Source organism: Sycon ciliatum, chromosome 10 (assembly GCF_964019385.1).
Source record: "Sycon ciliatum chromosome 10, ocSycCili1.1, whole genome shotgun sequence".
Classification (NCBI taxonomy): Eukaryota; Metazoa; Porifera; class Calcarea; order Leucosolenida; family Sycettidae; genus Sycon; species Sycon ciliatum.
Genome location: NC_088652.1, coordinates 19,059,233 through 19,077,466, shown reverse-complemented (window position 1 = coordinate 19,077,466; position 18,234 = coordinate 19,059,233). Strand labels below are relative to the sequence as shown.

General features: G+C 46.6%; 1 long non-coding RNA gene across 1 annotated transcript; it reads left to right on the top strand.

The window, feature by feature from the left end:
• The first annotated feature begins 210 nt into the window (after positions 1-210).
• Positions 211-9,580, top strand: LOC135826540 (uncharacterized). The gene is made up of 4 exons (XR_010555318.1): positions 211-617; positions 6,304-6,348; positions 7,380-7,448; positions 8,970-9,580. It is a non-coding gene; the product is annotated as an uncharacterized LOC135826540 (long non-coding RNA).
• Positions 9,581-18,234: the final 8,654 nt, after the last annotated feature.

Sequence of the window (18,234 nt, the reverse complement as noted above, 5' to 3'; positions counted from 1 at the left end):
ATCCGTGCTTTTATAAGAACGAAATGGCGCTTTTAGTGACATTTTGCATACAAATCCCCATCTCGTAGGGCGCAGTCACCCAGTTTCGGTGGAAGTGCGCGAGTTCGATTGGGATTCAAGTAGGAAGGGAGCGTCTCAGCTTCCTCGGACCAAGACCATTCGACTCAGCACCCCGAAGACTACAACTGGTGAAAATTTGATTTTAGGGTATACTTCCCCTTTAATGAATTGTTGTGAGTTTTGAAAGATCTTGTATCGATCTGGTCGAGAAGTACGAGTCGACGACTCTTGTTATTGATCTTCAAGTCGAAAACTCCTGCCTGGCCAACAATCATAGCAATACAAAGGGATTCGGGCCGTGTGGTTGTGCAATACGGATTTGAACAGGTTAATTGTAGGTTCATGTTGATGTCCTGATTGGAAGGGAGTTCAAATGTGCAACGAAAGCGAACGTTTGAGATCCAAACATCCTCGCGTTGCGAGACCTGATACACGGTATGCCTTTCTGAGGCATTTCCGCAACCCTATCCTTATGCCAATTGTCGTGGGTGTCAGTGGTCTTCTTGGACATGTGTACTTCAATTATTATGTTCCTGCGAGCAATCCTGAGAAACGCAGTGAGTTTTTGTGCACTACATGTATTTTAAGTTTTAACGTCATTGTACAGGCTAACCAATAGACTAGCACCGGCGAGGTGCCCTTTGCATTATGGTTTGCGGCGCTGCACTCGAGGGACCCAAATTTATTGGAGAACATGTGGACAACAACGTGTGCCCGAAGTGTATACAAATACGGTGAATTGCCGGCACCACAGGCCTCGTTAAAGCTGTGTTCATAACTGGCACGTCTACACCAGAAACCATGCGTCCATGAGTTTGTTTGTGGCTTTCGGGGCATCAGGCATATAGAAATGCACTGAAATGGAAATTCCAACAATGATAATAATTATTATTCCCGTAGCTATGCAGAAGACGTTACTTCAGTAACGTCTGGCGCTAGCCAGGGTCCACACAGCTTTAATTTGGTACTAGCCAGGGTCCACACAGCTTTAATTCCCGTAGCTATGCAGAAGACGTTACTTCAGTAACGTCTGGCGCTAGCCAGGGTCCACACAGCTTTAATTTGGTGTTTGTTTGTTTGTTTGTTTGTGTCACGGCTGGAGCTATCCCGTATCTGTCCCGTATCTGTGACTACAAAGGCTCTACAGGATTGTACATAACAGCTGTCCACAATATTTGCGGGCTCCTGTATCTGTCCCGTACCGTACCAATATTCGTCGTATTATGTATACGACTCCCTGATGTAGAGGGAGATTTGGAAAGAAATAGGGAGACGAAGAGGAAATTAAATTAGAATAGACGCCGATTAGGTGATAGGATGCGTCAGCATAAACATACTTTGGAAGAGAGATCCCGTCGTCTTCAAAATAAGCGTGAACGAGCGATTCAGTGCCGGTCACAGGAAACGTCGGAAGAGAGATCCCGTCGACTCCAGAACGCCCGTGATCGGTAGAGTCCGGCGGTACCAGGCAACGTCAGGACAGACATCCCTTTGAGTCCAGAACGCCCGTGATCGGCAGAGTCTAAGCCGATCCCAGGAAACGTCAGGACAGACATCTCGTCGAGTCCAGAACGCCCGTGATCGGCAGAGTCAGCGCCGGTCCCAGTAAACGTCAGGACAGACATCCCGTCGACGCGCAGAAAAACTAAATCTGCAGCCTCTTTTGCCGTCGAACAGGATACGTTTTTATATAGGAGACTGTAAATTTATGTAATGTCCAAATTTCGACGTGAGCAGCAGGTCACTCGCGTTGATTTTTCGACGTGCGAGCCAAATAGCGCAAGCTGAACTTTCGCGTCGCAGACATCCCGTCGACGCGCAGAAAAACTAAATCTGCAGCCTCTTTTGCCGTCGGACAGGATACGTATTTTAGGAGACTGTAAAGTTATGTGATGTGCTCCACAGGCAACCATGCATTCGGCGTGGTCATTGGCTCAACAGGTCAATACACATGTATTACTACAAAAAGGCCAGAAAATCCGATCACTGTATTAAAATCAACTAATGTTCGCTGGCGATTTAATTTCGCTGATTTCGCCGCTTGGTACCAACCGGCCAAAGTAAATCGCAGGCCAACGTTTGTCATATAGGCAAATGATGCATGATTGAGCAATGGATGCATGTGAGAGCAAAAATACCGATCGATTTCAAATTTGACGTGAAACTGCGCGTCACGTCGGAAATAACGTGCATCTTAACCTCTCTAATAGAGAGGTTTCTATTTCTCATCGGCCAAAATTTGTTGATTTACAATATAAGGAGATAAAAAGAAAAGAAGGAGCAAAACAAAAGTAGATGATTATTAGAGAAATAACAATCCGCAATAAATTCTGCAAATACTTTTGCCTAAATCATAAGCAAACCGATTGAAACGTTTTTGCAATACTGTGATGTGGCCAATCAACGAAAAAGACATTCCCATCAGTTCTTATAACATGTACGATGAGCTAGGCAAAAAAGCATAAAAGCATAGCGCAGGGCCCTGAGCTTTCAAGCTCTCTCGTTTGGTATTTGTTTGTGTGTTTGTTTGTTTGTTTGTGTCACGCCTGACGCTATCCATATCTGACGGCAAAAAAGCATAGGATGTTATAAATTTTTCAATTCTCCTATTTTATTTCAGGCATATCCTGGGATTCGAACCCGCACTATCGCCCTACATGCATTCCCCCATACACTTCGCATTCATACCCATTCTTCCAAGTTGCTTCACGTTATTATCTTGCGTTTGAAAGCCCTATTTGAATATTGCGGGCAGCTGTATGTGGCCAGCTGTGTTTGATGGTACGGTACGGTACGGGAGACGGTGTCGTATTACCCTCGATCGTACCTGTCCCGTACCTATCCCCTACCGTACCGTGCCATCAAAGACGGCTGGCCACAATGCATATTCAAATAGGGCTTTCAAATGCAAGATCACAATGTGAAACAACTTGGAAGAATTAGTATGTTTTTCGATTTTGACAGCATGTTACAAGTCGAGGACGCGTAGTGCTCCTGACTACAACCATAACCCGGTTGGCAGAGTCCCAGTCTTGCGACCATTTGAACCGTATTGGGAAAACCCAGGTTCGGACCCTCGTTACTCTACGGGTTGGTAGGATTTTAAGGTGAAGGCCTACCCATGGCCTCGTCGGGACATCACCAACCTCGTCGGCAGCGAGCACCTTCTCACAACAGTCGTCATGGTGATGACTATGACTGTTACAGCTGACGAGCTGAGAGAAGGACGCCATGGGCAGAAGTTGGAAAAAGACAAGAAAAAAGAAAAGAACAAAAGAAAAAAGAAATATAAATTACAAATAGTTTAATTACAGAGGAAGACAAGAAAATAACATCACAAATCCTTTCCAGACGTGATCCCTGCAGCGGCAGCAACGTAAACAATACTACGGCGGCAACACGACGACTTCTACAACACAAAAACGAAAATTATTAAAATCCTACCAACCCGTAGAGTAACGAGGGTCCGAACCTGGGTTTTCCAATACGGTTCAAATGGTCGCAAGACCGGGACTCTGCCAACCGGGTTATGGTTGTAGTCAGGAGCACTACGCGTCCTCGCCTTGTAACATGCTGTCAAAATCGAAAAACATGTTAAACTACCAAGCAAGGCTTCTGTATATAAGAATTAGTATGTATGCGAAGTGTATCGGGGATGCATGCAGGGCGCGCAATAGTGCGGGTTCGAATCCCAGGTTATGTCTTAAAAAAAAAGGATTTTTTAAAAGAATTTATAACATCCCTATGCATTTTTTTTGTCTAGGTCATCAAGGCAAAAAAGCATAGCGTAGGACCCTGACCTTCCAAGCTCTCTCGTTTGGTGTTTGTTTGTGTGTTTGTGTCACGCCTGGCGCTATCCCGTATCTGTCCTGTACCGTACCGTACCATCAAGCACAGCTGGCCACATACAGCTGGCCGCAATATTCAAATAGGGCTTTCAAACGCAAGATCATAACGTGAAGCAACTTGAAAGAATGAGTATGAATGCGAAGTGTATGGGGGAATGCATGTAGGGCGATAGTGCGGGTTCGAATCCCAGGTATAAATGCCTGAAAAATAGGAGAATTGAAAAATTTATAACATCCCTTTTAATTTGTTGCCGTCATCAAGGCGGTAGACGGTGTCGTATTACCCTCGACCGTACCTGTCCCGTACCTATCCCGTACCGTACCGTACAATCAAAGACGGCTGGCCGCAATGCATATTCAAATAGGGCTTTCAAATACAAGATCATAACGTGAAGCAACTTGGAAGAATTTAGTATGTATGCGAAGTGTATCGGGGGATGCATGCAGGGCGATAGTGCGGGTTCGAATCCCAGGTTATGTCTTAAAACAAAAAGTAGAAACTTATAAGAATTTATAACATCCCTATGCTTTTTTTGTCTAGGTCATCAAGGCAAAAAAGCATAGTGTAGGGCCCTGAGCTTCCAAGCTCTCTCGTTTCAGCGAATTTCAGACGCGTTTCAGGCACCTGACGTACATGCCAGTCACTTTGACTGGCGAGTAAGCATTTCCCAAATCGGTCCGATTTTTTTGCCTAATCGGCTTTTCGATCGGCTAACAGTTATTAGAGAGAATGTCCAAATTCGGCCATATTATGAGCCCCAAGGTCAGAATTCGGCTCAAAGCAGTACGGGAAGTCACTGCTCGCATGTACATTTACATGTACACGTACATGCACGCTGTATGTATGTATGTATGTATGTATGTATGTATGTATGTATGTATGTATGTATGTATGTATGTATAACCCATAGTCATTCTGGCCGTAGGGGCGTCATGTGTGTCATAAGGCAGCAGCATAATAAAAAAAAACAAAAAACCTTACTACACTGATAAACAAAGCTGCCTATACCTATCACGATCAGCAGCAACGAGAGAGAGAGAATTGCAAGATTCATTGGTCCAGTTTTTGATATTGGTGAACCAATTGTGACGAGGGCGACCACGGGGTCGTGATCCAGGTACCACCATTCCATCCAAGAAATAGTGGGAGTAGCGATCCTGAGTAGCTATCCTGATGCACGCTGTAGAGGCATCGATTTCCGACGAATTCATTGCGAAATTTGTAAATTCGGCGCAATTATCTGCGATTTCTTCACGGCCATTGATTTCGGCGTCTTTTCCTGCTGGCCGATTTCTGAAATGCCAAACGTGGCTGTCACCGTTCGCAGTATAATGGTTACAGAAATTGTATTTGCCTGCTGTAGAGACATGCACACACTTTCCTGTATGCATGTATAACACGTTCTAGGTTTTCTTCTTTCCCGCCCTTGGCTGTCTTGACAATAGTGCCTGCGAGTATTTGGCCCTTTTTCGTTTTAAAAGTACGTGTGAATGTGGCCAGAACTTGTCCACGACAGGAAAGATGGTCCTGCACGTGGTTTTTCTGTGCGTGTGAATGTGTCCCAAATATCTGCATGCTTTTAGGTGTAGGTAATACGGCGGACATAGTGCATTGAATATTACGTTTTCCATAGCGCATTGATGCTCGGCCCAGTATAGGTTTTGTGTTCAGTGTTGGCCTTGGGTGGGGGGGGGGGGGTAGGCTCCCTTTTTACGCTGTTATCCCCCCCCCCCCCCGAAGTTTTGATGTTGCATACTACTACACCATACACTGCCCACGGACACTTTTTTCCAGGGGCACAATATTTTTTCCGGTCCGTGAGATGCATTTCTTAAATAATTGGCCGGGGATCCACACTGCAGTCTGTATCCGGCACATGCATTTCAGTGTGTACAATAATTATATTGTTAGCATGACCTGTTGTCAGGTGATTGCCTTGTGCGTGAAACTCGGAGTTACAATACATTCGTCATCCTCTTCTTCTTCTTCTTCTTCTTCTTCTTGGAAGTAGCTCAGTCCTTGAACATTGAGCACTCTACTGGATAGGCAGGAACCTTTCTGTTTTATTAGCATGTTCGTGGTGACATGATTGTATTAGCAGGATGCTGAGTACACTGCTTAGCTTATTTCAGTACAAACGTAGGTGAAATTCTGTAACATAATATGAAGTGTCACCTTCAACAGGATGAAGTGTAAACTCAAGTGCGGCTACGGCTACATGTAATTGTTCCCTGTAAAAAGAAACGGTAAAGCCGGGCATACAGCTGCTTAATTTCCATGCTCGTGTGTATATGTATGTGCATGTGTGTGTGTGTGTGTGTGCGTGCGTGTGCATGTGTGTGCGTGCATGTGTGGTTGTGTGTGTGTACGCATGTGCATGCGGTCCCCGCGTAGGAGAGATGCAAAGGAGATCACCACGGCCCATGGGAGCAGACCAAGGTTAGCTTGTCTTCTGTGTGTGTGTATGTGTATGTGCGTGTGTGTGTTTGTGTGTGTGTGTGTGTGTGTGTGTGTGTGTGTGTCTCTCTCTCTCTCTCTCTCTCTCTCTCTCTCTCTCTCTCTCTCTCTCTCTCTCTCTCTCTCTCTCTCTCTCTCTCTCTCTTTCCCATGCATGCGTTCATGCACCCCCCCCCCCCCCACACACACATGCTTATACTCATACTCCTGCCCATCGCTGAAGCGATGATAGCGAACACGCTATGTTAGACAAAGCAACTTGTGCTGGGACACACTGCACCCACACGCACTCACCCAAAAGAAGCACACAAATCTGGTAATACACTGGATGCGCACCCCAGGTTTTCTCTTGTGTCAACGATGGCGGACAAGATCTGAACGAAACAGATCAAGACTAGCGCCAGATAACTTATTTTAAAAGGTGCACTGGACAAGATCGTCAGCAAGCACATATCGCATTCATCTGTGTGGCAGCGTTCTTTTCCGCGCAGCTGTAGCTGCCCATGCTTCACCTACAAAATGGCTCACAACAATGTCAGAGCGGCCTAACGCAGACACAATTCCACCCTTTGTGAAGGAGGCCTCACACGTGTGTGGTATCAACTACTATTACCTGTGTGGGTAGCGCGCGCTATTGGGGCATTGAACAGTATGTTCAACCGTCCCTTCAGAGCTTCTTGCACATCCGTGCGCTCTGTGTGTGTGTGTGTGTGTGTGTGTGTGTGTGTGCGTGTGTGTGTGTGCGTGTATGTGTGCGTGTGTGTGCCGCCGTGTGTGTGCGTGCGTGTGTGTGTGCGTGCATGTGTGCGTGCACGTGTGTGTGTATGTATGTGTGCGAGTTTGTGCATGTACGCGTATGTATGCATGTGTGCATATGCGTGTGTATGTGTGTGCGTGCACGCGTGTGCATGTGTAGGGGTGGGGTGGGGCGTACATACTGTAGTTGCTTCGTGAATATGTATGCGTGCACCCAGTCAATTGCTTGTATTACTTGCTGTATATGTGTGGTATAGGGTCATCTACACAAGCATATCCAACTTCTGCCACCAGGTAGATGAAGTGTCAAGTTTCTACTCCAACAGGTACGTGCTCCCCCCCCCCCCGTTGAACAATGTGGAGGATGGCACTTTTGGTGATGTTTAATGTTGGCTTGACTCTGGATGGCGAAGGTTTTCCGCAACGATCCATCCCAGTACGAGAGAAGTGTATACTATTATGCAGCAGTTGGAGGTGAAGGGAGAGGAGTCCCAGGAGCAAGGTGCTTTTTATGGGATTATAGCTTGCCGTGAAATCTCAACCAATTTTTAAATCATACAAGAAACTCTCCTCCTCCATGTGCTCCAAAGCCCACCATTGCCACCCTCGGTAGCCATTACTCACATCAATAATTTCAAACACCGAAGGGGTCACGGGTAAAACATTTCCTTCTGACAGCTGTTTCACCTATCAGAAGCTCGTCTATTATCGGTGTGAGTAATGGCTACCGAGAGTAGCAATGGCTGGCTTTACAGTGCACGGAGGAGGAGGAGAGGTTGTTGTATTATACAACAGCCGAATGGTACCGTTCACAGTTTTATTAATTTTTTTAATCATCCAATATTATTATTCCGATCTTGAACAGTCAGAACATGCAAAACTCGTTGCCCGTTCTGACTAGTGTTCGAGACCTGGCATTTACTCCTGATCTAACGTAGTATCCAGACCACATGGGCACTGTTTAGTCCTTCGTTGATTTGCCAGCACGACGCAGAGAAGTGAAACTGAAGGGTTCACGGGGTAGGAGAGGTACTACAGTCCATTTCAAAAATATAGTCGAGTGGTATTTTTGAAATATCTCAAATTTTGCTGGAACTTTTTGAGAATTTTTTTGGAATATTGCTCAGGTCCTTCCCACAATTACTCTCATATAGATTTTTAAGCGATCAGATAGCACACACCCAATGTCGAAATTTGTATGCACAAAGTGATTACAGATTGTATGTGGTATAGATGCTGGCCGAACGGTTTTTTGAAAGCACGCGTCTATATTTTTGAAACGCACTGTAATGTTTTGTTGCCAACAACTCTCACTGAGCTCTCTAACCAGCTCCTGAGGGGTGGTACGGCCCCAGGCCGACCACAGCCTAACAGGACCGATCGGTTACTTCCCAATGCCCAATTTTTGAAACCCTGGGAGGATTCACTCTCTGTTTCTATCAGTCTATGCATCATATCTGAACATTTCAGCTGCACATTCCTCTAGCTATAAAATGACAGCTAGCGCAGTGGACCTTACTGGACAAGAAGAACAGTTTGAGAGGGAGAGACTCTAGCGAGGAGTGTATGGGGATAGCTTATCACTACTTCCAGATAATCAATTGCATACTGAGCAGCCCGTGAACGCTGGAATTGGTAAAAACTGGTACAGCCATGGCCTCACCAGCCATGCCAGTGGTGCCGGCCCTGACTCTCAGTGGTATACTGCAGGAAAGAGAGTTCTCCAGTAGCAGTCTCTAAGAAAAGACATTTCCCTTGCCGCCGAGCTCAGTTTCCTTCATCCTAGTCATAATGATGCTGTTGATATCTCTGTCACTCCCGGTGCTTTTCTCTCCGTGATTCTGCAGATAGTGTTTATCGTGTTTACCAGAGTGTGTGAAGGCTGATGCAGTGATGGTGTCAGGAACAACAGCCCTTGAAGTTAGTCATATTGTGGCTGCTGCTGCTGCTGATGGTGGTGATGGTGGTGATGAGAATTTGATAAGAGATCAGGATGAGGTTTAGAGATAGCAACAATCATTATTCGGAATTGTGACAACTATGTGTGTTGCATCTCTCCTGTATGTTTGTCTCCTCATGGCCACGTGTTGCTTCAGTTGCTGCTGCGCTACTACAAGAGCTTCTGCAGCAGGTATTGCTTCATTATTTTGAAAATGAGCGCTGTGTAAAGTAGCAATTTGTCACGCCTAGCTTGAGCCTGTGCTCCTGGCTTTCACGAAAAAATCGTGTTGCTTACTGTCGGCTGTGCCACGGTGTGGCTGGTGCTCTCCCTGTGCCTGGTGCACTTACTGCACTGCTCTGCAGTTTTGCTACTCTGGCGGCGGCGATTATTAGTAGATATGAAGTGTTGCTGGGTATGTAGCGGCGGCTGTTGCAATGCTTACCGTAGTCATTTTGAAGACAATACTTTAACTTACTTGTATTTGGAATTCTTCGACTAAGATTGCTTTGAAAACTATTTTTTTTGTTAAAAATGACTGGATCAGCCTTGATCGAGATCAAGTGTCCATAAAACAAGAGTATGCCACTGTGATCTCTTTTCTATGGGCCAGATGCGCGGTGCGCTGCCTTCATTACATCATTCAGGTGCAGTCCGCGCACTGCAGGAAATCGAACACCACACTTTCCCTCTGGTTTGAAGTGAACTTTCGTACGGAACTGGAGTTCACGCTTCAGAATTTAGAGATCGCGTAGATGCTGGAACGAATCGAGCAAAATCGGATGGGCTCGTACAACAAATTGTGGGTTGGAGTGCATGCTTTCAGAGCGTGATGGAGGCAAGTTACGTAATGAAGGCAGCGCGCCTCGCACTGACCCAACACCACAGTTGCATACTCTTGTTTATGCACTCTCTTGTTGAGATGTGTAGCTTATTGCAGGAGCCCACATGTTGTTGGTCCTGGATGAACAGTTTTACAACTTGTGGTGTTAGGGGTTTGGTGGGGTTGCTATGGGGGGGGGGGGGGGGAAGGACTAGATCCTAGTCCATGCTCAGCTCAGCGTTGCATGATGGAGACTGTTTTCATTTCAAGGGTAGCAATGTACTTGCTACATGTGTTGTATTGTATAGAAAGGGTTCTCCGCTCCAAGAGTGTATTCGCATTGTCTGTCCAGAGCTGCGATCGCAGGGTGGCTATCAACACATTTCACTTCCTCTGGAAACAAAAACTTTGTGACTTTTTTATTCACATCTTTTGGGGGTCATGTTTAGAATAGCAAGGGTGTTTCTGCCGAATCAAGACATTCATGGATGTATTGGCGTACTATTTGTATGTACAATAGACATAGGGAGTTATTCGCACATCAATAAGTGCTTTTATGAAAGAGTGCTTGAGACTAGGCACTGTGATATGATATCATTTGAGCAGATTGTGAGTATCTCCAGTTGACCTTCCTTTAGTTCCTTGAGCATGTGAAGCTTTTAATACAAAGGTGAACTTTCGTTTTCAGCTCCCTAAAACTGATGAATACCCTTAGGTTATGTTTGTCTGTCATGAATGCGGCGAGGAGCATTACAGTGCCAAGGAATCTAAGGCCTGTCTGTGCAATGTACCATATCTTCCGGAGCATAAGCCGCCACCAGGGGTCTCTTCACCGAAGAAAAGTTGGCGGCGGCCTATACTACAATGGTCAAATTAACAGTTATAAATTGGGTAAAGAAAAAGGACTAAGGAATTACAAGCTACGCTATAATGTCCACTAACACCACCAGTTACTAAACAATCGCATGAGCTGATTGTTTAGTAACTGGTGGTGTTAGTGGACATTATAGCGTAACTTGTAGTTCCTTAGTCCTTTTTCTTTTCTATAAATGTATCCTTGGCTCTCCACCTGAGTCCATAAATTGGGTACTAGTAGTTGTCTGTATTTCGTGACAAAATATCTGGGTGCGGCTTATACTCTTGAGACTACGGCGTTGTCGTTCTCCTGGGTACTGAGCCCGGGAATATGTTAGTGCTCTGCCCCTGTGCTTTGTCCGGTATTCATAGGTCTGGGGCTTACAGTGCATGGCACTAGCTCACCCAATGATGCCCGGCTTTCATTCAGCAACACTGTGCTGTATGCCTCAAGCGTTCTGGAGCCTTTGTGTGTGTGTGTGTGTGTGTGTGTGTGTGTGTGTGTGTGTGTGTGTGTGTGTGTGTGTGTGTGTGTGTGTGTCCCATATGGTACAGTGGTATGTGCAGCGATTTCCAATCGATAGGTTGCGGGTTCGATTCCCGACGATCATGGTCACACACGTCTTTCTTCTCTTTCTAAGACTCTTCCTGACTTTTCTTTCATTCTCCTGGGTGGTTACCAACAGCCAGTGCATGCCGGAGTATGTGGTGTGATGTGTGTGCGGGAAAAAAAAATGAAAAGACCAAAAATAGGGATTCACTGGCCAGAAAAAGTCACTTCAAAATAGCTGTATGGTGTAGACCAGGCTGAATAGTGACGGTCAATTCTTCAGCCTTGCAAGCTGTTGAATGGTGCAATCCCAGCACAAGTTGCTATGGCATCTGCCGTAGCATTGCTATCAGTGCCTCCGGCGATGGGCGTCAAAGGTCAAAGGTGTGTGTGTGTGTATGGGTGTGTGTATGTATGTATGTATGTATGTATGTATGTATGTATGTATGTATGTATGTATGTATGTATGTATGTATGTGTGTGTATGGGTGTTGCAAGGAACCATCTTCAGCAATCCTGACCTTGATTTGCATATCAAGAGTGGTGTGTTTAATGCATGTGTGGTGTCGCTCCTCCTCTATGGGTCAGAGTGTTGGGCACCATTGCAACACGATCTCCAACATTTGTCAGTCTTTCATATGCGGTGCATCCGTTCCATCTTGGGTGTGTCCCGCAGAGATTGCTGGAATAATCACACGACCAACGCCCAACTGTTGGAGATGTGGGGTGACACTGATACCATCTGCGTGAAGGTCGCACAGCGTCGCCTAGAGTGGCTGGGCCATGTTGCCCGAATGGACAGTAGCCGGATGCCGAGACAGATTCTGTTTGGCTCACTTCCCACACGCCGCCCAGCACATGGCCCTCGCAAGCGCTGGAAGGATTGCGTTGTCTCCGACCTAAGAGTTCGTGGCCTCGCCAAGGAATGGTACCCTATCGCCTGTGAGTCCCGCGCTGACTGGCGGACTATGTACGCCGAGCCTGTGGAGAATGTGCCTCAGCCTGACCCAGTGGTATGTGCGGATTGCAATCGGTCATTCTCGCGCCCTGGAGATCGTGCTCGCCACAAATGTGTGGTTGAGCGGGCAAAGCCGATTGCTGAGCAGCGAGGGGCTTGCCACTGTGGAGATTGTGGGCGTTGGTTTCGAAGCAAGGGTGGTCTAGCTGTTCACCGCTGTTCCGCACCTCAGCCTCAGCCTCCCGAGCCCCGGCAAGTCTATGTACAGGATGCCTGCTGTGCTGCGCACTGTGCTGTGTGTGCCCGCTGCTTTCGGTCTGTGCAAGGCCGCGGTCGTCACCGGTGCTCGAGGACTGGCCCGCGCCCGACTGCCCAGCAGCGTAATTCATTCACGCATGTATGCGTGTGTTCTCGCCGGTTCCGTTTGCCCCACCATCTCCGGCGTCATCAGGCTGCGTGTTCCATCTTCCTCTCTGATGCCCCTCCGGGGCCCACGTGACCCCTGTGGCAGTGGCTCTACAGGACAGGACAGTTGTATGTGTGTGTGTGTGTGCATGCATGCATGCACTAGTGTGTGTATGTGTGCAATGCAATGTACTTTGTGTCTCTTCGCTTGTTGGTGTATTCTCTGTCTGTGTGTGCTACGAACCCCAAGTCTATAGTTGAGTGTTGTGTTCTCTGCGACGCGGTTATATTGCCTGTAACAGTTACACAATGTTATGTACATGTATACCATAGTAAAGGACGGTCCACCCGACTAACGTTATGTCCACGGACACTTGTTGTGTATGCTTGTGCGTAGCTTATTATCATGTGTCCGTCGTAGCCTGTTGGCTGTAGTTTAGTTTGAAAGAAGTTCAGAATAGTACAGTACAGGCTACTGATGTCTGACCACTGACTGAAAAAACTGCACTGCCAGTAGCACCAGCTGGGTTGCACAGCAGCTGGATGAGATCAGTTACTTGGCTCAGTGGCCAGAAAGTGCATCCGTGCTTGGATTGTACAAGCAGTTTGAAATAATGTAATGTGTTTGAGTGCAGTGTAGCATACTAGTAGTTGCATGACCCCCCTCTCTCTCTCTCTCTCTCTCTCTCTCTCTCTCTCTCTCTCTCTCTCTCTCTCTCTCTCTCTCTCTCTCTCTCTCTCTCTCTCTCTCTCTCTCTCTCTCTCTCTCTCTCTCTCTCCCTCTCCCTCTCCCTCTCCCTCTCCCTCTCCCTCTCTCTCTCTCTCTCTCTCTCTCTCTCTCTCTCTCTCTCTCTCTCTCTCTCTCTCTCTCTCTCTCTCTCTCTCTCTCTCTCTCTCTCTCTCTCTCTCTCTCTCTCTCTCTCTCTCTCTCTCTCTATCTATCTATCTATCTATCTATCTATCTCTCTCTATCTATCTATCTCTCCCTCCCTCTCTCTTTCTCCCCTCTCTCTCTCTCTCTCTCTATATTTCTCTCCCTGAGGTCGCTGATGTGGTGTTGGGCAAGAATGTACTATTGTTACTCTGTTAGTTTGACTGTCTGATTAGTCAGCTGGTGAATTGTGTCAGTGTGCTTGCTGTCGGTATGTAAGCAAGAGTACATCTACTCATGGCCAGGGTGGCGCTATGTTCACTGAACATGATTATCTATATGTGTATCAAGCACAGATGAATCGCCGTAGCACGGCTGTGTTTAGTTGACACAGTACAGTTATTGCACAATGTGTACAGTGTACACTGGGCTCTTCTGCTCTTTGAATGCCCTGCTGTTCTGCTGCTGCTGCTGCTGCTGCTGCCCTGTCTATTCCTGGAATCCAGCTACATGTCACAGCTAATCACGAACTGTCGACTACAGTGGCATGTTTATTATTGTTCCCATTGTTGACGTAGTGGTGGCGCTCCTAATTCTTGTATGACTGATGTTTTGTTAGCTGTTGAGTTGATCAATAGCTTCTGCATTAGGCAGCAGCAGCTACTGTGGTATCACCAAGTCTACTGTATGGACTATGTACAGGGGTACACCACAGCTACTACTACTGCTGCTGCTGCCATTGCTGGTGCACCGGTGGTGTTGCTGCTTCAGCCTTTTTTGATGGTGGCGCTGTTGGTGGTGGTTGTGCTGCTGCTGCTCTTCAGGTATCAACTCCTGTCTACAGCCATGATACATAAGCTCATTGAAGATCTACCTTGGCCTCTGCCATAGAACATGGGGCTGGCTAGCAGATTTCATTATCATAAATGTACTAATATGCCAGTACATAGTCATGTCAGTGTGCTCGTGCATAGTCTGTACTGTACGTGTAAACCACTTTGCCCGAGTAGACATTCAATGGACTCGGTTTTGTTCCCGTATTGTGTACAGTGAGAAGAAAGAGAGAAATGTGTGTGTTTTTTTGTATTTCACGTTTCGGCTTGTTTACCTGATTTGTGTGTGTGTGTGTGTGTGTGTGTGTGTGTGTGTGTGTGTGTGTGTGTGTGTGTGTGTGTGTGTGTGTGTCGTGTGTGTGTCGTGTGTGTGTCGTGTGCTGTACTCAACTGTTTTTGTCCTGTACTGAACTGTACTGAGGTGGACTGGGTTCTCTCTGTGTTGTAGCTTTGTTTATATCATTATCTCCTGGCTGGTTTGGGTTTCTACATGGTGTACTGGGGTGAGCTGGGGCGTGTGGATTGTGCTAAGGTTCTTGCCAAGCCAAGTTTTGTTTATGTGTTGTGGTAACTACATAATTGTGCGAGTCTCAAAGTCTCAACCGGTGTAGCATTGTCATTCCGACTGGAGTGCGATAAGATCTATGCCATGTGGCTCTACTAGTACTAGTACTGTATGACTGTATTGGTCAGAGCTGTGTGCTGAACAATGAGCAGTGGAATGATTATGTACTGCTATGCTGCACGACACATGCTCAAAGAATGTCATTGCCTGCCTGCTCTGTGCTGCACTGTCATCATTGCCATTCAGCACTGCATGGCAGAGCTGTGCTGCATGCACTGTCATTGCACCTTGGACTTTCAAGTATTACTGCCAGCGACATGCATTGTCTACATATAGAATGTGTGTGATCTTCGCTTGTAGTAGATGATCATCTGATCATCTCACTTGATCTATTTTTGATCTGGTGATGACTTCACGTTGCCTGACTATAGTCTTGACTTGTATGGTGCCGCTGCCATGTGCCAGTCACAGTATGTGGAACTACTTACTTCAATGCTCATGATGATACTACAATTGTACTTGCATGCATGCATTGAACTACTGCATGTCAACTTTTTGACATGCAGCAGTTCACTGGATGCATGCAAGTATGTCAAAGTGCTGTGTGTGCACGTGTTCCCATGTGAATTTGTATGCTGAGATCACACGCCACTCACTGGGCCTTAGCTACACAGCAACCGGCAAGGACGACGCCCGGACAAATCGACACTGTCTCTGCTTCAGCAGTGATGTCTGATGACATCACTGACATCACTGGCAGCATGATAGCAGTGGGTGCAGTTATAATGCCAATGTCTTATTTCGGCTTTGTGCCCAGGGGCATGTTCCATACTTAGCCGTTCAACCGGTGTCCATTGCAATGCCTGTACCTCTACGGCTGTAGCCTCACAATTCCTTATCCACTCACAGTGCTAAACCGAGATGCCTCAGAGTCATGTAGCGTTAGGGGTAGGGCTCAAACGAGTAGTCCGATTAACCGGTTGCAGACCGGTTACGAAGAATTAACGGTTAACCGATAAAGATAACGGTTACGCAGTAACTTTTCAGTCAATTTTTCAAGTATCAGGTCGTTGCAAAGTGTGCACTTTCGTGGGCTGTCGCACGCGTACGCAATTTCTGGGCTGTCAACTCGGTCATATCCGGTCTCTTGGTGTGAGAGTATGTATGAATGAGCATGCAAGAGAATGTACAAGTGTGCGTTGTACTGAATAGGGTACATTTTTTGAATGAGTATAGTCAAATATACTTAAAAAAGAGTCCGCAGGATTGCCGTGGCTTATAGGTTATAACCGGTTAACCGACCGTTAGCTTAGCAGTTAACCGTCAGGGGTAAAACCGTGACCGTTTGAGCCCTAGTTACTAAGTTAGGGGTAGAGCATTTCGTACGATTCAAAGAGCATTTCACAAGATAATGGACAGCTTGACAACGATTCCATGCCAAAAGCAATCATCAGACCTGCTGATACATGTATCCGGCTAGTATCCGGCGCTTTTGATATGACTTTGTACCGAAGGGTTGCGAACAAGTATTACTTTACATGTAGTAAATTAAACTGTTGGGTTCTTGGATGTGAGGTTAGCTTAGATGATGTGACCAATGACATGTACGAGTATGGCAGCTAACATTATCATAATAATTATCATGTATTCAGCTAGGGTTACAGCCAGCTTTAGGAGGGAATGTTGGGTTAATTTGTAGTAGTACAGTAGTAACTTTGTACGCAGGTGAGCAAATTCACATCACAGTTCACTGCGCACATGGAGCACACCCGATGGCGATGTAGGTCTATTGGCATTTTTACTCAACTGTAGCAATGAACCAGAGAGTTTATCCTTTAGTGTAGCCTACAAATTACATGCCTGAACGCAATCCATTTCCCAAACTGGTGTTGCTAGTACTGTACATGTAGTCGAAGCATGCATTGTGCAATGCAATGGAGCTGTCGATTTTGAAAGAGGTCACCAAAACTAACTTGAGAAGGGAGGGGGGGGGGGCAGCACTAGATAGCCCTGTGATTGCAAGAGATGGGAACAGGTGCGAAGCAGGGAGTAGACAAGTACAAAGTTGTTCTCACATTCTGCTGATTGTGATACGAACTTAGTGTCGAGTTAAATACTGGTATTTTACTATAATAATTATTATGTATTTTCTAGTGGGAACTTACTTCAAGGGGAAGTGAAGCCATGTGATTGATTAAAAGAGATAGGTGAGGCGATAGGGCTCACAGGTTGTATTAGCGTCACGGTATAGCGTGTGCAGAATCTCCGATAGGTGTAACTGCGCGTACGAGTAGCGCTGAAACGGATGAGGGCTGGGAGTGGATTGGAGGAACTTATGGGAGGGTATACGATCATGTACTATGGAGTCGATCATTTCATGAGAACAACTTTGTGTTGGACAGCCTCTTTGCAGTAGGCCCGGGTGGTCGACGTACGTGTTCTAGTGTCTTGACCGAATATGGCTGAACTGTCTGGGCAAGCTGTGAGCTGCTGCTACAGTTGTAGTGGACCCACTACCACCAGAGAAACAAGCTCAGCCCCACGGAACACACCACAATGCTGTCGATGAGGTGTCATGAAGACTGCGGTAACGTTAGCTTGCATGATGCGGTTGTGCAAGCAAGTCTGTCTGGACTTGGACTCACTCTTACCCGTGCTAGGTTTGCTTCTGTAGTGTAGGCATTGCATCCATGTCATGCGTTTGTCCCAGCACAGAAGCAGTGATAACCATGACGTTACGATCATGCGGTGCAAGATCATTAATTTTACTCTCTGTGCTGATCCGGGAAGCGTATTACTCTCGGCGCTGCACCGGGAAGAGTCGAGAAAAGGCTGAGCATGACTACCATGCCTAGCATAAGCATGGGCTCGTGCTCATGCTCATGCTCATGCTCATGCAGAGCTGACATCGCAGCTCTGTCAACAACATGTCAAACAGATTTGTCTCTCGACCGCCATGTGTCAACGCGTCCGTTCGCAAGTTCTTGCGAACGATCGCAGCAGAAGTTCAAATTTTCTCGTGCGTTCGCGTGCCGGACTTGGGCGCTTGTTGTACCGCTCACCTCTGGAGCTTCCAGTATCTGCCTACCTCATCACTACAACATCACCATCACTGCAGTCGTTCGTACAGCGGTCCTCCGAGTTCCGTAGACAATGGAAGATCTACCGCCCCTGTCTATGGGATGGGCAGTACCACTGACTTCTATGCAGCTGAGGGTGGTGGCAGTTGGCAGTTGGCGGTTCCCTCTCAACTGTCCAGTATTACGAACTCCAGACTAGTGTAGACCTCAGTGAAGACTAGCCTGCAGCTAAA